The 26,217-nt window shown below is 45.4% G+C and overlaps 1 protein-coding gene across 7 annotated transcripts in view; it reads left to right on the top strand.

Annotated features, from left to right (window-relative positions):
* The window catches only part of PPFIA1 (PTPRF interacting protein alpha 1), a 93,136-nt gene that overhangs the window by 2,220 nt on the left and 64,699 nt on the right, over nt 1-26,217 (top strand). The window lies entirely within an intron of this gene.

Genomic DNA, 26,217 nt, shown 5'->3' with positions numbered 1-26,217 from the left:
TTGTTTTAGGGGATAGAAGACTGAAGATGGATTCCTTTGGAACTTTCTCTTTGGCAGATGAGAATTATAAAGCTTACAGTCACACTGAAGTTTTTCATCTAAGGATATTGTGTTTGGAGCAGTGTTTCAAGGCCTTTTCTTGTGGGGCTGAGTGAGGATCTAATGATAGGAGCAGGGAGAGGGTGTCAGCTAGAAGAGTGTGCGCTGGGGGGCACAGAGCACAGTGGGAGATGCGTATGTCACTTGGGTGTTTATGAGCTGTGTAGGTGCCGTTTTACCTATTCATAATAGGTGCCTTCATGGTGCTTTCAGGTGGACCTGAATAAGCATGCATTTATTCTCTCAGGCTGGGTCTGCAGTGGTAAATTAGTAAATGAATAATTACTAGCCTTAATGCATTTCTGGGCTTTAGTCAATTCTCCTGAAAGATTGATAAGCTAAACGTTTGGATTTCCTTTTTAGCAACAATAATTTGATGTCAGTGCTGTAATGTTCCGTCTTTGTCAATTTGAGAATCATTAAGTTTTTTCTCATTTGAATCTTGTAAATTACCAAGTTTGTTTGGGTCAGATTTTATTACCACAAGTTTAGAAGGATTGGCCAAATTATGTTTTACTGGGATTTTATTGTAGTATTTGTAAATCTTTTCGGTACTTTGGGGGTTTTTTTGTTTTTTTTGTAACTGTATTTGTCTTCTTGTAATTTGAGGTACATACACTGAAGTGTAGTTTTTTGAAAGGATGAGCACGAGGGATGTAACAAGTAAGGGACAGGAGTTTTGTAAAGTCCAGTCTCATGCAGTGGAGGTTGTCACACCAGCCAGTGGGACGGTTGCTCAGTGATTTGTTGCTAGCTGCTGCTCTGTGTTGTAGCCTGGAAATGCCTTGTTGAGTGGAGAATGTGATGACGTCACCAGCTCACCTCACCACCTGAGCACCTGAGTCCAGCGTTTTAGAAACACAGGAACCATTAAGTAAACACTTTTTGGATCCTTCCCTTTCTTGGCATTAGTCTTCTGTTTGGTGGCTAATTGTGTGACCAGGTAGGCGTGTGAATAAACTCCTGCCAGATTATGTAGGCAAGTAATAGCGTACTTAAAAAAACTTAACTGTAACAGAACATACGTCAGAAAAATTCACAAATCATAAGTGTACATCGCAGTGACTTTTTCATTAAGCGAACACACTCTTGTAACCACTGCCCAGACCAAGAAATAGAACATTACCAGGCTTCCCAGAAGCCCCCTCCCACCCACTCCCAGTAATTGTCTCCCAAAGCTAACTGTGGTCTTGACTTTCTGCCGTTGATTAATTTGGCATGTTTTTGACTTTATGTAAATGAAATAAAGTAATGTGTATATTTTATTTCTTGATTCTTTCATTCAACATTATCTTTGCGAGCTCTCTCCATGTAGGTTTGTTCGTTCTCATCTGCTATTTAATAACCCAGTGTATGAATGTACCATAATTTATTCTTCCTATTGTTCATGGGTATCTGGGTTGTTTCTAGTTTTTACAAATGCTGCCCTGAATGTTCTTACTTGCTTTTTGGTACAGATACGTATGCGTTTCTGTTGGGTGTGCTCAAAGGAGTAGCCCTGCCAGGTGACGGGGTACGTTCCGCCTTAGTGGGCTCTATCCAAGGTGGTGGTCGTGACCACTGTCCTGCCCCCCACAGTGTGCGAGCCGCTGGTTGTTTTGACCCTCAGTATCGCCAGTTCTTTGGTTGTAGCTGTCTGGTGGTGGTGAGCTGTAGGAGCTCAGTGGGGTGGGAACTTGCTCCCTGATGGCCAGTAAACATCCCTGGCATTTGCTGGCCATTGGCTTACCTTCTTGGATGAAATAATCGTCTTTTGCCCATTTTTTGATTGGGTTGTCTGTTTTGTTTCTTACTGATTTGAAGGAGTTCTTTTTATATATTCTGAGCACATATATGTATGGCAGGTTTTTTTTGGGGTGTGTTTGCCTTTTCACTTTCTCAGTGGTGTCTTTTAAAAAGCATAATTTTTTATTTTAACGTACCCCAGGTGATCAATCTTTTCAGTAATATTTAATGCGCTTTGTGTTCATTGAAAGATATCATCATGAAGTTGCATGAAGATGTTATCCTGTAAAAGCTTTATTGTTTTATCTTTTACATTTAGATCTGTAATCCATCTGAAACTGATTTTTGTTTATTGTGTGAGATAAGGGCCAGGGTTCCTTTTTTTTTTTCCTTTAAGTGTATGGCTATCCAGTTGTAATTTATTAAAAAAAGCATACTTTCCGCAGTGTGCTGCAGTGTCATCTCTGTTGTAAATCAAGTGACCGTAAGTGTATGGGTCTGTTTCTGGACTCCCCTCTGCTCCATTGATCTTTTTGTCTCTTTTGCACAAATGCAACACTGTCTAAATTACTGTAGATTTAGTCAGTCTTCATATCTGGTAATTTAAATCCTACACCTGAGTCATTATTCAGTATTACCTTGGCTAATCTTGACCCTTTGCATTTTCAGATAAATTTTAGAATCCACTAGGCTGTCTTTCCCCAGAAAATGTGCTGGGATTTTAATTGAGGTTGAATTCGATTTGTAGACCAGTGTGGGGAGAAATGACGTCTTTTTAATATTGTTCTTGTAATCCATGAACACAGTATATATAGTCCTCCATTTATTTAGATCTTCTTTAATTTGTCTTAAAATTTTACAGTTTTCTGTATGTCTTATGCATGTTTAATTAGATATCTCATATTTTTGATGCCATTATAAATTACTAGTATGTAGAGATAGAATTAATTTTTCTGTATTCACTTGCTAAATCCATTTATTTCTAGTAATAATTCTTGTATTTTCTATGTATACACAATTATGTCTGCAGATAAGTTTCTTTTTTTTTCTTTCCAGTTGCTATAACCCTTTTTCTTTTTCTTGCCTTATGGTACTGGCTAGGCTCTCCAGTACAGTGGTGAACAGAAGTAATGAGAATAAATATCCTTGTCTCATTCCCAGTATCAGAGGAAAAGCTTTCACTATTTCACCATTACATATGATATTTACTGTAGCTTTTCTTTAATTTTTTTAAAAATTTATTTATTTTACTTATTTATTTTTTTGGCTACTTTGAGTCTTTGTTGTTGCATGTGGGCTTTCTCTAGTTGTGGTGAGCAGGGCCTACTCTTCAATGCGGGCTTCTCACTGCAGTGGCTTCTCTTGTTGTGGAGCACAGGCTCCAGGCGCACGGGCTTCAGTAGTTGTGGCACGCGGGCTCAGTAGTTGTGGCTTGTGGGCTCTAGAGCGCAGGCTCAGTAGTTGTGGCGCATGGGCTCAGTTGCTCCGCGGCATGTGAGATCTTCCCGGACCAGGGCTTGAACCCGTGTCCACTGCATTGGCAGGTGGATTCTTAACCACTGCGCCACCAGGGAAGCCCTACTGTGGCTTTTTTGTAGATATTTTTATCAAAATATGAAAATTTGCCTTTATTCTTAGTTTGCTAAGAGTTTTTTTAAATCATGAATTAAAATTATTACATTAAATTTTCTTAAGTATGTTTTCTGCAAATTTTAAAACAATCAAGTGATTTTTCTTTTTTTTAAAAATTAATTTATTTATTTTTGGCTGCTTTGGGTCTTAGTTGCTGCACGCGGGCTTTCTCTAGTTGTGGTGAGCAGGGGCTACTCTTTGTTGTGGTGCGCGGGCTTCTCACTGCGGTGGCTTTTCTTGTTGCGGAGCATGGGCTCTATGTGCACGGACTTCAGTAGTTGTGGCTCACGGTCTCAGTAGTTGTGGCTCGCAGGCTCTAGAGCACAGGCTCCGTAGTTGTGGCACGTGGCTTCAGTAGTTGTAGCGCACAGGCTCCACAGCGCACAACATGTGGGATCTTCCCAGACCAGGGTTCGAACCCATGTCCTCTGCATTGGCAGGCAGATTCTTAACCACTGCGCCACTAGGGAAGCCCCAAGTGATTTTCCTTTTATGCGATGGTTTAACTTTTTAAAAAATTTTGTGATTCTAGAATAATCCCAACCTGATGTTGATGTATTCTCCTTTCGTTGGATTTTATTTGTTAATATTTTGTTTAAGATTATTGCATCTGTATTCAAGGTCTGTAATTTTACTTTCTTATGCTTCTTGTCCTTGTTGGGTTTTGGTATCAAGGTTATGCTAGTCTCATAAAACAAGGTGTAAAGTGTTCCTTTTTCACCCCTGGAAGAGTTCCTGTGAGATTGGTGTTTTCTTTCTTAGATTTTTGGAAGAATTGATTGGCAAAACCAGCTGGTGTAGAACTTTCATTATGGGATGGCTTTTAATTTCAGATTTAATTTTTTACATGGAAATAGAATTTTTCTGATTTTATATGTCTTCTTGTGTCTGTTTAGGTAAAACATTTTCCCCCTGCTAGGAATTTATTCAGGCCACCCAAACTTTCCAATTAGTAAGTGTAAAGTGGTTCATAATATCCCCTTTTAAAAATCCTTGATACTGGTAATTTGTGCTTTGTCTCTTTTTCTTAATCAGTCTCTCTAGGGGTTTATCAATTTTATCAGTCCTTTCAAAGAACCAACTTTTGGCTTTATTTTATTTTTTTTTTAATTTCATATTTGTTTTCTATTTCCTTATTTTCTGCTCCTTTTCTTCCATCTGCTGTGTGTTTCGTTTGCTATTCTTTTTTCTGGTTTCTTGGGATAGATGCTTAATTGATTTTTAGCCTTCTTTCTTTTCCAGTATATGTGTTTCAGGCTATAAGTTACCCTCTAAACACCATTAGCTGCATCCCACAAATTTGAATAAGCCAAATTTTCATTTATCTTTTATGTAAAAGTATTTTCTAATTTTCATTGTGTTTTTAAAAATTATTATTTATAAAGTTTTTAAAGAAGCATGTCATTTAACTTCCCAATGTTTGGGGAGGTTTTTCTAGTTATCTTTTTGTTGATTTCTAGCTTAATTCCATGAAGATCCCTATCTTAGTCTTTTTGGGCTGCTGTTATAAAATACCATAGACTAGCTGACTTATAAACAATAGAAATTTATTTCTCATAGTACTGGAGGCTGGGAAGTCCCAAGATCAAGGTGCCGGCAGATTCCATGTTTGGTGAGTCCTGTTTCCTGGTTCTTAGATGTCCAGCTTCTTCACACTGTCCTCACCGGGCAGAAGGGGGCAAGGGAGCTCATTGCACATAGGACCTAATCCCTCCCAGAGTCCGTGCCTCCTAATACCATCACCTTGGGGGGGATGAATTTTGAAGGGGCATAAACTGTCTTATCTACTGCAATCCCTAGAGATACCCTGCATTATTTCAGTCCTTTGAAATGAGTTGAGCTTTCCTAATGGCCCAATACACATTCATTTTGTTAAGTGTTCCTTGGGCACTTGAAAGCAGTGCGTATCAGCGGGAATGCAGTATTCTGTGTGTATCAGTTAGATCAGGTTTGTTAATCATGTAATTCAGATTCTGGTAGCCACATTAAATAAAGTAGAAATAGGTGAAATTAATTTTAATATATTTTATTTAACACAGATATCCAAAATATTATCATTTCAGTGTGTAATCAACATGAAAAAAACTAATGAAATATTTTACGCTCTTTTTTTCATACTAAGTCTTTAAAATCCGCTGTGCGTTTCCTGCTTGTAGCACATCTCAGTGTGGAATAGCCACGCTTCAAGTATCACTACCTCATAGCTGTACATGACTGCATACTGGGCAGCCCCCTTCTACTGAGCGATGCATCTTAACTCTTTTTTTTTTTTTAATTAATTAATTTATTTATTTATTTATGGCTGTGTTGGGTCTTCGTTTCTGTGCGAGGGCTTTCTCTAGTTGTGGCGAGCGGGGGCTACTCTTCATCGCGGTGCGCGGGCCTCTCACTGTCGCGGCCTCTCTTGTTGCGGAGCACAGGCTCCAGACGCGCAGGCTCAGTAGTTGTGGCTCACAGGCCCAGTTGCTTTGCGACATGTGGGATCCTCCCAGACCAGGGCTCGAACCTGTGTCCCCTGCATTGGCAGGCGGACTCTCAACCACTGCGCCACCAGGGAAGCCCTGAGAGATGCATCTTAAAGGCTCCCACTGTGATGATGAATTTGGCTGTTTCTCCTTTTCTACTTCTATCCGTTTTTATGTATTGATATTTTGAGATTATGTTATTAGGTGCATTCAGATTTAGCATTCTCCTCGCTAGATTGAACTTGTATCATTATGAAATGTTCCTTTTTATCTCTAGTAACGCTTCTTCAGACACTATTTGACAGTGATATCTGCCACATCAGTTTCCTGTTAGTGTTTGCCTGGGTATCTTTTCCTTTCGCCTGATTGTGATCTTATATCTTAACGTGTACCTCTGTGAATAGTGTATAGTTTTTATTTTAATCAGTTTGACAGTTTTTATCTTTTAATTAGAGTATTTGCTCTATTTAAATGTAATTGCAATATTTCAGCTTATAGGTACAGTGTTACTATTTGTGTTCTGTTTGTCCCACCTATTCTATGTCCTTTCTCTCTTGCCTTCTTTGAGAAGTATGAAGTGTTTTTAACTCGGTGTTCCTGTGTCGGTTGTCAGATATACACTCGCAGACACAGGGTGTGTTTTACAGTTCAGCCTAGGTTCGTGCCTGCCTCTACTGCCCCCCTGACACTGCTGTTTTCTTTGACACTCAAACTGCCCTGAATGCCCTCCCACCTCCTGTGCCACTGCTATCATACTTTAAAATTTTAGATTTATTTTTGGCATCATCATCATTGTTTTGTACAGTTAATATTGTGATTTATTCTCATAGTTACCCTTTTTGTTGCTTTTCACTTGTTTTTTCATATTTCTGTCAGAGACTTCTTTTTCTCGAAGAACTGCTTTAATATTTTTTTAGTTCATGTCTGTGGGTAATGAGTTGTCTCATTTTCATTTGCCTGAAAAGTCTTTATTTTGCCTTCACTTTTTTTTTTATACATTTATTTATTTATATTTGGCTGTGTTGGGTCTTCATTGCTGCACGCGGGCTTTCTCTAGTTGTGGCGAGCAGGGGCTTCTCTTCGTTGTGGTGCGCGGGCTTCTCATTGCAGTGGCTTTTCTTGTTGCAGAGCACGGGCTCAAGGCGTGCGGGCTTCAGCAGTTGTGGCACACGGACTCAGTAGTTGTGGTTCATGGCAAGTTGTGGCTTAGTTGCTCCGCGGCATGTGGGATCTTCCCAGACCAGGGCTCGAACCTGTGTCCCCTGCATTGGCAGGCGGATTCTTAACCACTGCGCCACCAGGGAAGCCCCTATTTTGCCTTCACTTTTGAAGAATGTTTTTTGTTGGGTATAGAATTCCAGGTTGGTGGTTATTTGTTTTTCAGCACTTTATAGATGCCAATCCATTATCTTATGACTTCCTTTTTCTGCAAAAGTCAGCTCCCAGTGTTGTTGTGTCATTATAGGCACTGCCGTTTTTCCTCTGGGCACTTTAACATTTTCTTTTTGCCTTAGACACCAGAAGAGCTGCTGAAAACCAATGTGTGGTTTTCTTTGTTGAGTCAATGGCTTGATTCTTTAACCAACTATCTTTATGGGTATTTCTTATTCCCCTTTCTGTCTTTCCTCCACTCTGAGGAGCCCCATTTATATGTACATTAGATCTTTTTTTTTTTAAATTTATTTCTTTATTATTTATTTTTGGCTGCATTGGGTCTTTGTTGCTGCTTGCGGGCTTTCTCTAGTTGCGGCGAGCAGGGGCTACTCTTCGTTGCGGTGTGCGGGCTTCTCATAGCAGTTGCTTCTCTTGTTGCAGAGCACAGGCTCTAGGCCTGCAGGCTTCAGTAGTTGTGGCTCGCGGGCTCAGTAGTTGTGGCTTGCAGGCTCTAGAGTGCAGGCTCAGTAGTTGTGGCACACGGGTTTAGTTGCTTCATGGCATGTGGGATGTTCCCGGACCAGGGCTCGAACCCGTGTCCCCCGTATTGGCAGGCGGATTCTTAACCACTGCCCTGCCAGGGGAGACCCTGTGCATTAGATCTTTTTAACAGTGTCCTGTGGTGTCTTTTGCGCTCCTTGGATATACTTTTTTTCCTCTAACTTCTATTTTTTTTTTAAACTAATCCATTCTTCAGTTCATTGATCCTCTCTTCAGCTGTGTCCGATTTGATGTTAAGCCTATAGACTGAGTTCTTAAATTCAATCACTGTTATTTTCAATTTCTAGAATCCGTTTTGATTCTTGGACAATTTTCCTTTTGTCAAGTATATTTTTGAACAGTTGAAGTTTGCATCTGATAACTGGAGTGTATGGTTCCCCTCCGGATCTGTTTCTATTTCTGTTCTTTTTTCTCTTGGTTCTATTTGTTGTTACGCCCGTTTTTGTTTTTTTAGTTGAGTGTTGGACATTATGTATGAAAAACCGTAGAGGTTCTGGGTGATGCTGTCTTCCTTCAGAGTTTCCTCTGACGCAGACCCAGAGTAGGGTCACAGCTCTCAGTTCAGTCGGGGACTGAGTGACTGGAGGCTGGGAGTCCTTGGAAGCCTCAGTCTCAGCTGCCTTCACCCACCTTCCCCCCAACCCCAGGGTGGAGCCCTTCAGGGTCTCCATCTGGAAGCTTCCCACGGCCCCTCCTTGGCAGGTCCAGAAGCCCAGTTTTTGTCTCCTGAGCACCATGAGGTTACTGCAACTCAGCTGCTCAGCCAGTTTGTGCAGAGTGTTGGGCTCATTTTCTGTGCCTCCCTTTTCTCAGGGAGCTTAGTCGCTAAAGTCCTGGCTGACTTGTCAGGCCTGTACTAGAATTTTGGTCTTCCCAGCCTATGGAACTGTCCAGAGCTCTGTTAGCTAGTACCCTCTGCTTGACTTTTCACTGCGTTTTCTTCCCAGAGCCAGCATGGTCAGATGCCCCGAGGGAAGGAGCGCCCCTCTCAGTCTCCCGCTCCCTCACTGGGCTTCCCTTTTCTTTGGAGTCTTGGACCCTCCAGTTTTGGCTGCCTCAGTACCTCTTTGATGCCTTCAGACAGACTTTAAAAATGTATTTTATTTAGCTTTTCTAGTTCTTGGCGGGCTGACCTACAAGCTGCTCACGTACATAACTGGAAGTGGGGAAAAACTGGTGTGTTCTCTCCATCTGAAGCAACACGTAATAGTAAATATATTTGAGCATCTTTATTTGATGCAGGAGAACAAGAACCACTGGTCCTTGCTTAGTCCCCACTATGCCGTTTCTAATCAGAATCCCCAGGTTGCCCATGCTCGGCCACTTGAACTCGGAAAGAGGATGGAGCAAGCGGCCCACGCCCCCTGGAGACGGAGGACCTGCACTCTGGCTCCTCTTGCGGCCGTTGTCCCAGCCCCGCACTGGTCTCCCCTCTTGCCCTTGCCCTGTGCCAGCCTGGCGGTGATGGCGGGCTGGCGGTGGCAGAGGAGAAGGCTGAGGAGGTGGGAGGGGTTATGTGACCTTCGTTCTGTGAGTTGATCACATGTGGGTTTTCTTTTTCAGTGTTTAAAAAAATTACTGCTTTTAGTCTTCCTTCCAGTTTCATTTTAAAGTTGAAAATGAAGATTTTATTCTTAAAGTTGAGTGCAGTGATTTTACAGTCTTTTTGGAAGCAACAGTTGAGATTTTAAAAAGACATCTCAGAGAACACCAATATATAGAACCGAGAAAAGAGAATGTGTTCAGGTTGAATTGTGGGCAGGACCCCAAGCTGTGCCGCTGTGTCCTCCCAGAGTCTGCTGATTCCTGAGACGGGTGGATATAGGACTCCAAACACCCGAAGGACCAGGGTCCTAAAATCACCACTTAGTCTGCCTGTGTCAGGAGTGATGGTTGTCGCAGCAGAGGTCTGGGCTGAGCGGGGAGCAGTGTAGGCTGTGCCGGGGGATCGGAGCGCAAGGAGGGTGGAAACGGAGCCCGGCCAGGGGGGTGAGGGGATGGGAGACGATGCGGGACAGAGGAAGGGGTGACACCTGGTGGGGTCTGAGGGGCTGTGGCTCTCAAGGCTCGGGCGGGGGTGCTCCTGAACGTCTGCGACGCACCCGTCACAGCACCGGTTATCTGGCGACCAAGGGCCGAGGTCGAGAGGCTCTGGTGGGAAGAATCCCCAGCCTGTCTCAAGTACCGCTGCGTTCACAGCGGGGTCCAGCGCTCCACTGGGGGTTCACTGTCAGTGCCCTTAGCAAGGTTGGGTCAGCACTGCTGAGCCTAAGTGAGCGAGTCAGTTAGGAAGAACTGACCTCAGAATCAGAGTGAGGTGAAATTAGCTCAGTGACTCCTCATCCAGGGCAGGTTCTAGGGGTGCCCTTGACTTTAGGTGGGGCCCTTCCAGTGAGCGTCACTGGCAGCTTTTTTAGTAGGAGGAGGTGGCAAAACCCCTCTCAAAAGACCATGGGTATTCTAGTGTTTTTGGTTTCTGAAACAGTTAATGCTGTTCAGTACTACTTTGAAACAGTGCCCTTTCAAAGCAGTGTTTGAGCACGGGCGCCTTCCCTCTTCGGCACACGCTCTCTGCACCGCTGAGCAGGGCCATCCGGTCTCCGTGGAGCCCCGTGTGACTGAGTTGGTTCCGGCTTCTGGGCTCCTGGGAGACAGTGGCAGAGGCAGAGCTATCCAGCCATTTCGTCTCGAGATAGCGGTGATAGTGGTCATAGTGGTGAGAGTGGGATAGGGGTGAGAGTGGGATAGGGGTGAGAGTGGGATGGGGTGATAGTGGGATAGGGGTGATAGTGGGATAGGGGTGATAGTGGTCATAGCGATGATAGTGGGATAGTGGTCATAGTGGGGTAGCGGTGATAGTGGTCATAGTGGTGAGAGTGGGATAGGGGTGAGAGTGGGATAGGGGTGATAGTGGGATGGGGTGAGAGTGGGATAGGGGTGATAGTGGTCATAGCGATGATAGTGGGATAGTGGTCATAGTGGGGTAGTGGTGATAGTGGTCATAGTGGGGATAGTGGGATAGTGGTCATAGTGGGGATAGTGGTGATAGTTTTGGCCTCAGTGGGGAAGGATTGACACCATCTGGTTGAAGGTTGTAAGAGGTCTTGCTGGTGCTGCGTGGAGGATGGGTGGGGCGGGGCCAGAAGGGATGGGGAAGAAACCACTGGCGGAGGAGTCATTGGGGTACATGGGTTAAGCTGTAGAGTCAGTACTCTAGGCAAAAGTTTTAAACCCCTTAACATCACCCATCTTACAAAGCACAGAACAATGTATGTAATATTTTAATGAAGTATACATACTGCTTATGTGTATAATGTATACACTGATATTTTCAAATATTCACTGAGCGCCTGTTCTGTGTCAGGCACTGTTCTAGGTGCTGAATACTCAGTATGTGGGAAGGGTCACGTGGCCCAAGATCTCTTTATCTGTGCAAAGAGAAATAGAATGAAAGACTGTGTAGTTCAGTTTGACCAAGTTTGATGCGTGGACAGAACCGCAGCAGAAGCAGCGGCCGATGCTGGGTGTCTGCACAGGAGGACTCGGCCCGGCGGCTTTCCTCACGTTTCCACGACCCTCTGCCCTCCCCACTCTACTGCTTGAGCTCACACATCCTCGCCTGGCACACCTCCGTTTGGGTGGACTTTGGGCCTCTTGAATTCAGCATGGGCCCACACGAGCTTTTCCCCACGTCTGTCCCTGCTCCTGAGATGGAACAGTTTTCTACCTAGTCAGGTGGTCAGAAAGCAAGGAGACAGCTTGTCTCATCCTCCTAGTCTCCAGGCCCTGTAGGAGGCACCTTTCCTGTCTCTCGGAGGCCGCCTCTGAGGTCCACTGGCGAGATCCGGACCCTCTTCTTCCACCAGGTTGACTCAAGGAGGGGTTGACCCCAGCGACCTCTCTGTCCCCCGCCCCCTCTCTGTCCCGCACCAGCCATACTGGGTTGTAGGTCATTCCTCACAGGAGATGTTTTGTTTTCCTGCAGTTTCTTTGTAAATATGCTGTTCTCTCAGAGAAGAAGGCCCTTCTTCTTACCCTGTCTTCTGCTTGCTAGCTCTTAGCGCTAGCTACTGCTAAGTAATTTGGTAACTAACTCTTGGAGAACCAGTTTTGCCCTGTGTATAAAGATCCTCAAAAATGCTCATATTCTTCTTTTTTTTCCCAGATTACTCATTTATTTATTTTTTAACATGGATTTTGGGGCTAGACAGGTCTGCATTTTACTTCTGACTACAAATTAACTGCCTGCTGTTAGGCCAGTTGCTTATCTCTTTTTTTTTTTTTTTTTTAATTAAATTAAATTTATTTTTTATACAGCAGGTTTTTTTTTTTTTTTTTGAATTTATTTTTTGTCTGTGTTGGGTCTTCATTGCTGTGCGTGAGCTTTCTCTAGCTGCGGCGAGCTGGGGCTACTCTTTGTTGCGGTGCACGGGCTTCTCGTTGCAGTGGCTTCTCTTGTTGCGGAGCATGGGCTCTAGGCCTGTGGGCTTCAGTAGTTGTGGCTCGCGGGCTCTAGAGCGCAGGCTCAGTAGTTGTGGTGCACGGGCTTAGTTGCTCCGCGGCATGTGGGATCTTCCTGGACCAGGGATCAAACCTGTGTCCCCTGCATTGGCAGGCAGATTCTTATCCACTGCACCACCAGGGAAGCCCAAGGAAATGGTTCTTATCTGGAGGAAACTTATGCATAATGATATTCACCATAACAACTTTAAATATGATTTACATTTTTTACTGGTTAGAAAATTATAAGAGCAATACACCAGTTAGAAACCATTTTAAAGTATAAATGCTGTGTAGTTCGCATTCCACAGGGGTTTAACGTCTCCCACTTTACCTCCAGCCTTACCTCATTTCCCCCACTTTTGCCCTCACTTTGAGAGGGAACGATTTCTGGTGGTCCCGTTCTTGTGGTGGGAGGTGGGCTCACTGGGCTGAGGCGGTGATTTCTTTTTTTTTTTTTTAAAGTTATATGTTCGTGTTAGGGAATGTAGATTTTTTTTTTTTAACTAATTAATTTATTTATTTATTTTTGGCTGTGTTGGGTCTTCGTCGCTGTGTGCAGGCTTTCTCTAGTTGCAGCAGGCGGGGGCCACTCTTCATCGCGGTGCGCGGGCCTCTCACTATCACGGCCTCTCTTGTTGCGGAGCACAGGCTCCAGACGCGCAGGCTCAGCAGTTGTGGCTCACGGGCCTAGTTGCTCCGCGGCATGTGGGATCTTCCCAGACCAGGGCTCGAACCCGCGTCCCCTGCATTAGCAGGCAGACTCTCAACCACTGTGCCACCAGGGAAGCCCTGAGGCGCTGATTTCTGACCCCTCTTTGTCTCTCTCTCTGCACTTCCTCCTGCTCCCCAGGGACCTTCCTGGTCACTAGGGGACTTCCTAGGACCTTAGCATCCGTTTGGTGTTCCTGCCAAATCACTTCTTTCAGTGGAAGTTGCAAAGTGGTGATTTCTCCGACTCTGGGTCCTCCTTCGTTTATTAATTGACACTCCTCTGTAAAGAGCACCCCTTTTTACTCTCTTTCTGTCTCTGTCACTGTGGACACTGGATTGGTATTTATTCGGTGTATTATAGTCAGTTATCATTATTCCTTAGATGCTTATATTGTCCCCCTTGGATTGGCTCCTGTGGCCTTTGGCAAGGCCCTATTAGTCTTTGAATGTTTCCTTGTTTTCTGAAACAAAAATTTGTCCCAGGCGCACTTTGTGTTTTTCCTGCCTCAGATCTGAAATCATTCCTCTGAGGAGCCCTGGTTCCTTTTCGTGGGGAAGTATTTAGAGATCAGTATCTGGGGGCCAGGTGTGCCCGTGTCACAGGGGTTATTAGCACCTTTTAGCTCCTCCTAGGGAACAGAGCTAGACAAAAACATTCATTTTTTAAAAACCGTGGATTTCATGTTGATATTTCCTTAACAAATTAAAATGGAGTCTTTCCCCTTAATTTATTTTATATTTATAATTCTTGTCTTACACTGTTTTGATTTCTAATGATATTAGCATTATTTTCTTTATCCTATGATATACATGAAATATTTTCAACATTTTAATACCATATTATTATAATCATCCTACTGTATGAAGTTTTATAATTTCTTTGCAATTATTTTGGGTCTTAGAATAAATAAATGTATCTTAAGAATATATAGTTAGAATAATGGGTTTTGAAGCAATGTGAAGTAACATAACCGCGCAAATAAAATTTGATATACAGTTAAGTTCATTTGTTTCTGTTTATTCTTTTTTTAAAAAAATAAATTTATTTATTTTATTTATTTATTTTTGGCTGCATTGGGTCTTCGTTGCTGCGTGTGGGCTTTCTCTAGTTGCGGGAGCAGGGGCTACTCTTCGTTGCGGTGCGCAGGCTTCTCATTGCAGTGGCTTCTCTTGTTGCGGAGCACGGGATCTAGGCACGCGGGCTCCAGTAGTTGTGGCATGTGGGCTCAGTAGTTGTGGCGCATGGGCTTAGTTGCTCTGCGGCATGTGGGATCTTCCCAGACTAGGGCTTGAACCCGTGTCCCCTGCATTGGCAAGTGGATTCTTAACCACTGTGCCACCAGGGAGGTCCCTGTTTATTCTTAATTTTAGGGTTTGCATTTTTCTTTTGGAGTTAATTTTTTTCGAATACATAAAGCATTTACATGGTTCAAAAATCAGAACTATAGGAAAAGGCATTCTCAGAAATCTTGCTTCTCCTGTCTCTGTCCCACCCAACCCTCACAGGTGGGGTGACCGGTGCCTCCTGGTTTGCGTGAGATGGTCCTGGGTTTTGCCTGTTATCCTGAGCAGTTAGCAAGTGTTGCCTTTCACGCTCAGAAATGAAGCACAGCTGAAGGTTTGTTGCTTGCTAATGCTAATTAGAGATGTGACAAAATGTTTCCACTTCGTAGGTTTTCCCTGTAGCTGGAAGTGAGCTCTTGGCCCACTTCTGCAGGCTTGGATAGCAGGTCCTTGGCAGGGAAGGTCCACCCAGAGAGTTCTTACGCTTGGTTTGCAGAGTCTCAGTGTTATTCTGAGGGGGAAATTTCATTTTGCTCTGAAAATAAATTTGGGAGCTTAAAGCATATCTTGCATTTCCAAGTTTTTCTGCTTTGCAAATGGGCTAATTTACCCTTCTGCCTGTGTAATTTTAAACCCTTGTCAGTAGTAACATAATCATTGATTTCATGTGGTGGCATGTCAGTATAAAAGTTTAAGTTCTACTTGAGACTAATCGATATTTCTGAGCCATTGATCTCTCTTGAAATCGGAAGGTGCTGTTAGAAGCTAGGGCCCGCTCTTCTCCCCACCTTGACAGTCTTTCATGGGGAAACGTGAATGCCAGGTAAGGTCAGGCATCCTCTGTACCCCAAAACAGAAACAGATGTGGCAGGGGAAGAGTATTTCAAATAGTCTGAGTATTAATTTGAATAGTCTGATGTGGTATTTGTTTTCATGCAAATTAAAATCTAAAGGACTTTATTTGTGACTAAGTGTGAAATCCAGTTGAGGCCAAGGGTTAAAGAAGTTCTGTATAGCACTTTGCTGCTTTGTGGCTCAGCTCCTTTCCCTCCACTGCAGACACATGCTGACGGGAGACTGTCAGCACACTGGCGTTTCACCCCTGCGCTGTCTGAAGGCATTTTACAAAAAAATAGCGCAGCTCCCTCCTCAAGCCGACAGTGACTTAAACGAAGAGCTTAAAGCAGGCCTGCGGGTGTGCACCGCATCTCTCACTCGCGGGCCTGTCTCCCCGGGTAGATTCCATCCTGCGCCTGCCCCACCTTGGACCCCAGGTCAAGGTGCGTGCATTTTCGAGGAAAGCAGTCTATTAGGCAGAGTCGGCGGACTTGTGGGCCAGCCTTCCTTCCCTGGTTGCTTTTGTCACTTTCCTCAGAGGTGAGCCTTCGGCGTTCTCATCAGTCAGCGAGGGGCCGTAGCTCTTTGTTTTTATTCAGCAGGTGTTAGACTTAGTGCTGCCGTGTGTTAGGCGCTGTCCAGGCACCGTATGTATGGATGTTCAGGGGGATTAAATGCGATAATAGCCAACATGTATTGCCTCTAAGCCTTGTTTTTTTTAAGTGAAGTACAGTTGGTTTACAATGTTGTGTTAGTTGCAGGTGTACAGCAAAATGATTCAGTTATACATATATATATATATATATATATATATATATATATATATATATTCTTTTTCAGATTCTTTTCCCATGTAGGTTATTACAAAATATTGAGTATAGTTCCCTGTGCTATACTGTAGGTCCTTGTTGGTTATCTATTTTATATATACTAGTGTGTATATGTTAATCCCAAACTCCTAATTTATCCCTCCCCCATCTTCCCCTTTGGTAACCATAAGTTTGTTTTCTATGTCTGTGAGTTTGTTTCTGTTTTGTATATAAGTTCATTTGTTTCTTTTTTTTCTTTTTTGGGCTGCGCCGAGCAGCCTGTGGGATCTTAGATCCCCGACCAGGGATCGAACCTGTGCCCCCTGCAGTGGGAGCACGGAGTCCTCACCACTGGACCGCCAAGAAATTCCTGTATCATTTTTTTTTTATTCCATATATAAGCGATATATGATAGCCTCTAAGCCTCTTTATGTGAATTATCTCACTGAAGCCTCATAATGATACTATAGAGTATACTTTATTTATTTATTTTTGGCTACGTAGGGTCTTCATTGCTGCACGCAGACTTTCTCTAGTTGCGGCGAGCAGGGGCTACTCTTCATTGCGGTGTGCAGGCTTCTCACTGCGGTGGCTTCTCTTGTTGCAGAGCATGGGCTCTAGGTGCACAGGCTTCAGTAGTTGCGTCATGTGGGCTCAATAGTTGTGGCTCGCAGGCTTAGTTGCTCCGTGGCATGTGGGATCTTCCCGGACCAGGGCTGGAACCCGTGTCCCCGGCATTGGCAGGCGGATTCTTAACCACTGCGCCACCAGGGAAGTCGCCTATAGAGTATACTTTAAACAGTTCTAGAAAGCAGGATGCTATTATGTACCCCATTTTATAGATGAAGAAATTGAGGTTGGGGAGCTCCCCAGAGCCCCGTAGATCACAAGTGGTGGTCAGCGTTTGCACCCAGGCAGTCTGCCTCCAGGGTTCCTCCCTGCAGGAGGAGACGGGGCCGGCAGGATGCCCCCAGTGCCCGTGGGGGTGGTCCTGTGAGCGCCAGGGTTTGCTTCATCAGCAAAGGGTCTGTGTCCCCGTCAGCTCTGCCTGTGGGCGGCGGGGTAACCGCCCAGAACGGGAGCCCTCCGGTGGTCCCCACGGCACCTGCCGCTGCCCGCGCCGCTTGGCCCCTGGTGCTCAGCACAGCACCTGTCGCCCTGCAGAGCCTCGTGGAGCGAATACGATGGTTTCCTGACACCGTCAGTTGGTTTCTCTAATGCCCAGAATCTTTAAAGTCATCCGTTCTTAGATGTCTTGTCTAATTCTGCTTCTGACTGTTCTTGCGGCTCTTTCACTTGACGAATCCAGGACGTTTAGAGTTTCTCTTTTGTTCTTCATCACCTTCCCCAGAAGCTCTTGCCCGCAGTGTGTGCCCAGGGGTCTGTGTGTGCTGTGGACGGCGGCCCCGGAGCGCGCGTGTCCCTCAGCCAACTCTCGGCCCCTGGTGAGAGTCACATGCACTGAACTGCGCCAAGTCTGGGTGGATCACTGCAACAGTAAGTGAGGAAAGAGCTGTGGCTTTGGAACACAACAGATCAGCCGGCAGTTTGCATGTCAGGGTGTGCAAGGCCTGTCTTCTGTTGCTGTCTGTGATGCAGGTAGCTGGGTGGCAGCGTGGCAGAGCCCTGAGACAGCTTCTGATCTGGTTCTGTCACCGGGTCACCTCTTGGAGCCTCTGGTCGCATCTCTATAGAATGGGGGGGAGGGGGGGACTCGACCCTGTAGTTCACAGCCTTATGGAAAGAAGCCTGTCTCTGGAGGGTCTCCGAGGGGCCGGCTCCCCAGGGAGCGCGGTGCCGCCTGGAGCCTCATGTGCCGAGACCCTGCGGCCACACGGGGGTCCGGGGAGGACGGTTGGGAAGCCCTGGGAGCTAGATGATCCCCATATCCCTTTGGGTACTGTGACTGTCAGTGTTCCGTAGCTCCTGCACAGCCTTTTACTGTAAGTGGGCAGGAAAGCTCGACGTTTGGCTGTGGTTTTCCCCGCAGCTGGGGCCGAAGAGTGAGGAGTGCTGCTGGGGGCACAGCTGGTCCTGAGCAGACGCTCTGCCCCTCTGGACGTCTCTCTCCCTGGGCCAAGGCCGCGTCCTTTAGCCACTCAACGAGAAACATCCTGGTGCATTAGGATGGGATGTGATTCCTACCGTGAGTGTAAGAATGGAGGTTTTGTGAGAAGGGCAAGGAATCCAATGATGGGAGGGAAATTGCAAGGACTTTCTTCACTGCATTTGTTTTTGCCTGTGTGGAGGGAGCCGCTTTTTCTTACTGTGTGATTTGGAGGCCATGCTTAACTAAGAGCATGGGCTCTGGGACTGGGCCCTCATTCTGCCGCCTGCGCGGAGAGCTGCTTCACAGGCTGCGGTGACGCCACCCTGAGCGCGTCCATGAAGCCCTCGCCAGAGCGCCTGGGCTCCGAGGAGCGCGGGAGGCGTGAGCCGGTGTTCTGCAGAGTAGTATCAGGGAGCGTGGCCGTGATGAGGAGTCCTTTCCTTTCGGATCCCAAAGTTAATAGGGGAAAAAAGGAGGAAAGTGGAAAAAAGAAAAGTTCAAACAATATAAACTGTAAGATGCACACAGTAACAGTCTCTACCTCCATCCAGTGTGCCCACGGTGTGGGGTGATATCAGAAAGGCAGTGGCGTGTTTAATGCTCATTCACACTTCTCACTGAGGAAAGTGGGTGAAGTTCTGCGTTGAGTAAAATAAGCGTGCTACGTTGAGGGGCTTAGTTACAGGCTGCCTGGGTGATCCGTGCAGAAAAATAAATGACTGTGCGCACTCTGAGTAGTTCCCAGCGTCTCGGGGAAGGTGGGGGGACCGGCCTGGAGGCCACGAGCCCTGTCCTTCTGTGCGAGGCTCTGGCGAAGCTGCTTGTCCGCAAACTGCACCTGCACTGCCCACATCATCGCCCGGAGCCTCGGATGAATGACCACCTCTGGACACTGCTTGTTGCTTCCCGTTCGGAGTCTGGGCTCCAGGCCTGTGATTGGTGGGCCTGGGGCTGTTCTGCACTGTCCCCAGATGTGGGAGAGGCCGGGAGAGCAGGTGGCTGGTGCTTCTGCCTCCTCCTGTGGGTCACACACATGCTGTTCCTCAAGGACAGACCACTTCCCAGCCGTAGGAAGGGGGCTCCGAGGCTGGGTGGCTAAAATAGATGCCATGTGGCAACAGTATGACCATGTGTGTTGACAGTGTAAGAAAGCAGTGCAGCGTTTGCGTAGGTGGCAGACAGCGAAGACTCTGCCTGGCTGGGATTTTCAGGGACAGTCGCCACGTCCATCTCTCCTCTGCCCCGACCTCCTGCTGGAGAGAGAAAAGAATACAGTAAATAGAGATTGAAATTAGGTGTTCCTCCCGGCAACTCTTCTATTTTATCACAGTCTTTTGTTGTTTTTATTCCTGTTCCTGATTATCTTTACTCCATTTCAAGGAGAAAGTTTCACAAACCAGTAGTGCTGCCTTTTTGGTGTGTGTAGCAGGGTGCCTGAAGATGACCTGAGCGGTAGAGAGGTCCACGGGGGGGAAGGTGGTGGGTGGTTAGAACAAAGGGTTTAAGTTGGAAAGAATGTACATTCCAAGGTTGTTTTCTTGTGCAAACCAGAGAAATACTTGGTCCCAAAAAAGTTTAACGATGAATTAAGAGATTGCTTGAAAGCACATTCCTGCTGATAGGTTCTGCGTGCTTTGTACAAACCCTTGAATGTCCGGCGCTTTCCTCTTTGTTTCCCCGCTGTGTTTTCACTATTAATGACTGTTATTAAAGGGGCCGGTGCTGCCAGGAAGTGAGATGTTCTCTGGTGTGCCTGCAAGCGCTCAGGCTCTAGCCTGTTCAGTAAGCGACTTCCAGGCTGACACCTCATCCTGCTGCCCAAACGGTCGCGTTACTCTCAACGGAGAAATGAAGTTCTTTGGTGTTGACTTGGAATGCATGTTTCCTGTGCTTTGAAACACTACTGGTGTTGCTTCAGTTAACTTCATCTTAAGATTCTCTCATTGGAAGTTTTATAGTAACACTACAGAAAAACAATCTGACACACGTAATCCTAGTTTAAAGTAACTTTAAAACTTGTCAGTGATGTAGAGGGAGCTCGTGCTCCCGTCTCTGTATATCCTGTGCTCACTGGCAGGTGTCAGGTTCTTTTTTTTTCATGTTCGGAAAACCTCTGTGGAAAGAATTGAAGGAAAGGAACCACTTGCTACCCAAAGATAGTTGGATAATTATTTTCATTTTATCCTAGTCATGTGCTCGTGACTAGGAAATACATTAAAATCCTAGCCTTCTGCCGCTTTTCTTTAGTCATCGTGCAGACTCGTTCACTTCTGTGGGCTCGGCATCCGCCTTTTGAAGGTGACCGCCACGGTTGTGTCTTCAGCCCCAAGTTCGTGATGCACCTTTCACGCCCCAGCCCCAAGCTTTGTCACATCCTTTAGATGCGACCCAGGCTCTCCTGCTGCATCTCGTATCCAGAGTTGCGCTATGCTTCCTCCTCGCTCAGCCTTTGCCTCCCAGCCTCCCCTCCCAGCTTTCCCTGCATCACCTTTCCTTCCGTTCTCACCCTCCAGGACCACTCAGCGCTGTTTCGGTTTTTCTTTCCTAACGTTGTTTTTATTTTCCTCTGTATCTGGTCTCGCTGCTCGGGCCCTTCATGCCTCGAGCCTCCGTGATGCACCCTCCCCCCTTTCCAGTCCATCCAGCACACCTCATGCGGCTCCCAGGTTCACCTGAACCTTTGCTGTGCGCAGGTTTCTGCAGCACCCATCCCTGGCAGCAGAGGCAAAACCTCAACTCGTTGTTTGGCACTCACAGCTCCACGTTCTGGCTTTCTTCAACTTTCCCACAGCATTTCCCTCTATAGATACCCCTTCATTCTAGCCACACCAGTCTTTTTGCTCCCCTTCCCTCACACCTTGGCCTACACAATTCCCTTCTCGTGGAGTCCCTTTCCCGCTCCCTTTTTTCAAAACCCCACCTGTCTCTCAAGGCCGAGGTCAACCCTGTGAGGTCTGTTCTCACACCTCCAGTTCCTACTGGGATTCAGGGTCTGTCCCATCTCTAGGAGAAGATGGAGTCTGATGCCTGGGGCCGGTTTTACTTTTTATTCCTTTTACCTTTTCTTCAGCTTTTAAAAATGTCATCAGCTTGAAGAAAAACACAGATAAAGTAGTAGAATTGGGTATATATCAAGGTCATTCTTGAGGGGGGCAAAAGAAATCACAGAAAGATATCCTTTTATGTAGCTGCCCTCTTTCTTTCCACGTGGTGATGGTGGTGAAGTTACTGGTTGACTGTAACAGTCCCTTCCTTTTCACTAACTGCTGAGTGATTTTTTTCTTGTCCCCCCCATCTTTCCTTCTCTCCACCCCCTCCACACCTGTTTCAAGTCTTCGATCCTCTGCTTACTAACATGTGGCCTTGGTTTTGATACTTACTGTGTTATCTTCCCCTGAAGATAACATATCATCTATGTTGAGTTCTCAGTCCCAAGCCACTTATTAACCGAGTGACCTTTGCACTTCACTAACCTGCCTGGGCCTGTATTATAATTTGTAAAATGAGGTAATTATGAGTACCTTACTGGGTGGCTGAGAACAAAATGTGATAAAATATATGAAAATACTTTGAAAACCATAAAGCAGCAAACAAAAATAGCGCTATTGCCATTAATATTTACATCTCCATGCACTTAGAATAGCACCTCAGAAATTGCTGGTGTTGTCCAGCTGGTGTTGTCCGGGGCTACTCATCCTTAAGCCTGTGTTTCTCCCCTACTAAGCTTACTCGAGCCACAGAGGAACCCTAATAAAGTACCTTCAGTTATGGTTTTGTAGCTGGCCTTTGATTCATTCTCAGGTGTCTTCTTGTTAAATTAGAGGGTAAAACGGTTGTAACAGGGGGCTCTTGTCAGACTGGTTTGCAAGACATGAATACACAGACCCACAGAAGGTTAAGAAGGTTACAAAGCAGTAACATTTGCTGTCAGAGGTAGCGTGTTACCGATCTGTTTCCGTACGTGGCTATCGCCTGAACACTGGTGTGTTGCCAGACTCTTGGGGGCCGGGGTTTCAGTAGCGAGGGGCACGTCTTTCCCCCGAGTAGACGGGTCCGTGCAGTGAAGCGGAGGCGGAAGCCTGCGGGAGCCTAAGCGGGAGATGGGTGGTCAAGCCCAGCCCGCGACCCCGTGTTCAGCCTGCGGGAGGGTGTGGGGCTGGGCCGGCAGGTCGGCAGGTGGGGAAGGAGGACTGACGGTGATGGGGGTGTGGCCCTGACACAGTGGGGGGATGGTCCTTAGCACGGGGGTGGGAGGAGAACGGTTGACAAAGGCCTTGAGGGTGTGGCTCCCCGGGAAGTGGTGACCAGGAGCAGAGCTGGTTGTCTGACAGCTTCTGGGGGAGGATGGTGATGGACGGGCAGACTCTGGACGGGCAGAGGGGCGGCCCTGCACGCAGCCGAGACATTTTGTTGACAATCAACCCTTTATCTGTATCATTTCCACCAATCAGCTTTGTGGTCTTCTGGTAGGCAATGTCATTCTTGTTATGAAAACTGCATGACAGAGAATCAAAAGCCTTTTTCGAGTTCATTTGTACTTATTACTTTCAGCCTTAGCTATATGGCCTTAAACACGGCAGCATTTGTGTTTCTTTGACTTGGCAGCAGATTTTCAGGAAATGCTATAAATGTCGCCGTAGATACTCTGAGACTACTCATTCTTAAACCTGTATTTCTATTGACTAGGCAGAGTGGAGCTGCAAGAGGAAACCCCTGATAAAGTACTTTCAGTTATGGTTTTGTACCGAGACCTTTGATTCACTCCGAGATTTCTGTCTTCCATCTGGTGTATCAGGAAAGCAGCCCGCTAGGTTGTCCTTGGTCTTCTGTGTGCTGAGGCTTGAGCTTTCGGTCGCGATCCCCCGTGTCTGTTAAAAGGCGGCCACGATTCCCCATAATTGTTTCTTGAGTTCTTTCAGAGTCACATTGTAGCTTTAGAGCAGAGTCAGGTGCAGTGTTAGCTGACCCTGTTGCATGTCAGAGAGCTGCTCTTCAGTAGTACCTGCTGGGAATTTGGTGGAAATTTCTCTTCCTGTCGACAGTGCAGTCTCACAGGGCAACAGATTAGGTTCTGTCTTATAACCCTTTCTGTGCAGTTGTGTTTGCTGATACTGTGAGGGCCCTGGAAGGTGGGGTCCGAAGGCTCCCACACCTAATTTAACACATCGAGGGTGTTCTAAGTTAATAAAGGTCATGAAGTAATTTCACAGAGTGCTTAATCACATGTAAAAGAGTTGATTGTGGCTTTTTGGTTTGTTTTTTGCAAAATAGGGGTGCTACTAGGAGCTAATGACAAGCCTGAAATATTCTAAAATTGTGACTAAATCAGAAAAACCAGGAGCACACCATAAGGTTTTTCAGGAGACTTGCTAAGCTGTAAACTGTATGGCAGTTCCCGAGCGGTGCGGGGGAGAGCAGCATGATGTCATCTTACTAGAGGAGTGGAGATGTTCCTCAGGTGTGCTGTCCTTTCCGCAGGAGGGCATTGGCTTCCTTCTCAAATTCAGCGTGCCTCAAACCCTGAGGGCACCCTCCCATCACTCCCAGACATTTCTCTGTCCCATGGTTTTTTTTGGGGGGGGGTTATTTATTTATTTAATTTATTTATTTTTGGCTGTGTTGGGTCTTCGTTTCTGTGCGAGGGCTTTCTCCAGTTGCGGAGAGCGGGGACCACGCTTCATCGCGGTGCGCGGGCCTCTCACTATCGCGGCCTCTCTTGCTGCGGAGCACAGGCTCCAGACGCGCAGGCTCAGTAGTTGTGGCTCATGGGCCTAGTTGCTCCGCGGCATGCGGGATCTTCCCAGACCAGGGCTCGAACCCGTGTCCCCTGCATTGGCAGGCGGATTCCCAACCACTGCGCCACCGGGGAAGCCCCTCTGTCCCATGTTTTGTTGGCGCCACCATTGCCAGGAGGCTGCAGCAGGACCACCAGCGGTTCTGGAGCTTGGCCGTGGGAGTGACGGGGCAGTGAGCCACCTGGTGTCCTGCAGCTGGAGTGCGCCGTGTTGCTTTCTTAACGTAGGTGCTCGGGGATGCCCACGTGGTGGTTGGCGTCGGTGATTCCCAAATGGCTCCCCAGAAGGCGAACCACTGTTGTCCCAGCGAAGAGAAGAAAACATAGTTAAAGGATCTCTCAGAAATGTTTTAAGTCCATGTGATGTGACTGTAGGTAGAATATAAGCATGTTAGATATAATAACTTAGCATGCAACTAGAATAAGTAGTTTTATCTATTTATTTTCATAAATATGTAGGACTGAGCCTGAGTCAGAGTTGGCTGTTTAATCTGCATTCCTGAAAGTGTATGTTAAAATGGCCAAAAAACTTTTGGCAGTTGTCTTAATGGGAAACTAGGGGGATTGAATTTTACTTGAAATTGCCTTACATTTGGGCATGTATGCTATATATGTAATATTTAAATAAATAATTTGGATATTCAGGTAAATAATCATAGGTTTGCGATTATTTTTACTGTTATATAATAGCATAATATTTTAATTTGCCCTTTATTGCCATGGGGAGGTTAGAAAAGGCAAAGATTCTAAGTGGAGAAATTGTGGTGACATTTGAACAAAATAAATGCTTAAAAAAATTTTTTTTTGCAAATAATGTTTTATGTTTAAAAAGTAGTACTGCAGTCCTCACCTTGCCCAGCGCTGTGAAGGTGACCATGCAGGCTGAACCTGTGCAAGCAGTCTCCATCACCAGTGGACATAAGTATAGTTGTTGTGATCTTTACTTCTTTTTGTCAGGACATCAAAACCCTGTAAATTATAAAATATACAGATGTCAAAAGCAGTGAAACTAACATTTCTTTAGTACGCTGTAATTTATAACGTTAGAAACACTGAGAATTAAATTACATAACCCTTTGACCCAGCAGGTCTGTTTCTAGGTGTGTACCTTAGAGCAATACAATAGCTCCTTTTTACAATATTTTAAATTATAATCTGTGCTATCATAAAATTATATCCATTTAAAAATCTACCTGAACACATGATTTTAAGAAATCAGTACAATACCCTAATTGTAATATAAAGTGAATTTTAAAAAACAGTTTACAGTAGAGTATTTTGTTATGTAAATGTTTGGGCACGACTGCACTAGAGGACATAAGTCAGGTGTTTGTGTTCCAGCTAACGGATGTTTCGGTTTAAGAGATGATGATCCGAAGCCATTCTATAGAAAAGGATAGGAATGTCAAGATGTATCAGGATAAGTGAAAAACAGACCAATCTCACTTGTATTTGATCCAAGAAAAATAAATAACAGTAACTGAAATAAGGAAAATGTGCATTCGTGTTACAGATTGTCAGGTGAGAAAATGAGGACGGGTAATAACCTCACAAACGAGCGGAGCCTTCTTTGTAAGAGAAATGTCAGCGTAGTTCCCTGGCCGTGAGAGGGTCGGGGGAGCGAAGGAGCGCTCCGGAGAACGTGTTACCTCTAGCTCACACCAGGTGCCCGGGCTTGCATTCGGTGTCTCACATAGAAAAAGGTTTTGGAGACTTTTATGTGATAGGCGAGAGGGAAGGAGGATGGATCCAAAAAAGAAAAATTGACACCGAAGTTTAATAACACCCAGGATGGCGGGACTATAGGAAACATGTTTTCACACATTGCTGGCCCGTGAGGAACAATTTAACAGTATATTTTAAAATTATCAATATCCTTTGACTCAGAAATTCTCAGATTATCCCACAGATATATTTGGCACACATGCAAAATGATATATGTGCAGGATTATTTGTTGCCATGTTATTTGTAATAGCAGAAGATTGGAAACACAAACAAATGTCCATCAGCAAATGAATAAAAAATAAAATTAGGGCTTTTGAATTCATTGGTATATGCAATCATTGCAGCTATAAAAAAGGAAGAGGACATCATGAACTGATACGGAAACATCTTCAGGTTATATCCTTAACTGAAGAAAAGCAAGGGGAAATGGATGTATTTATTGGCATATATACATATATACATATAAAATTCTAGATAAGCAAGAAACCCATGACTTTAATTACCTATTGTGTGGAAGAGCAAACTGGGCTGGAAGGGAAACTTTTCTTATGTATACCTTTATTACTGTTTCAAAAATATATATATTTTTTGAAGGTTTGTGTTAAAAAAGCTCTGTCGTAAGCCCCCTTCCATTGCTGCTGCTATTA

Source organism: Balaenoptera acutorostrata, chromosome 9, assembly GCF_949987535.1.
Source record: "Balaenoptera acutorostrata chromosome 9, mBalAcu1.1, whole genome shotgun sequence".
NCBI classification, from domain to species: domain Eukaryota; kingdom Metazoa; phylum Chordata; class Mammalia; order Artiodactyla; family Balaenopteridae; genus Balaenoptera; species Balaenoptera acutorostrata.
Note: the sequence above shows the minus strand (reverse complement) of the source record. Positions and strands in the feature narration are given on the sequence as shown.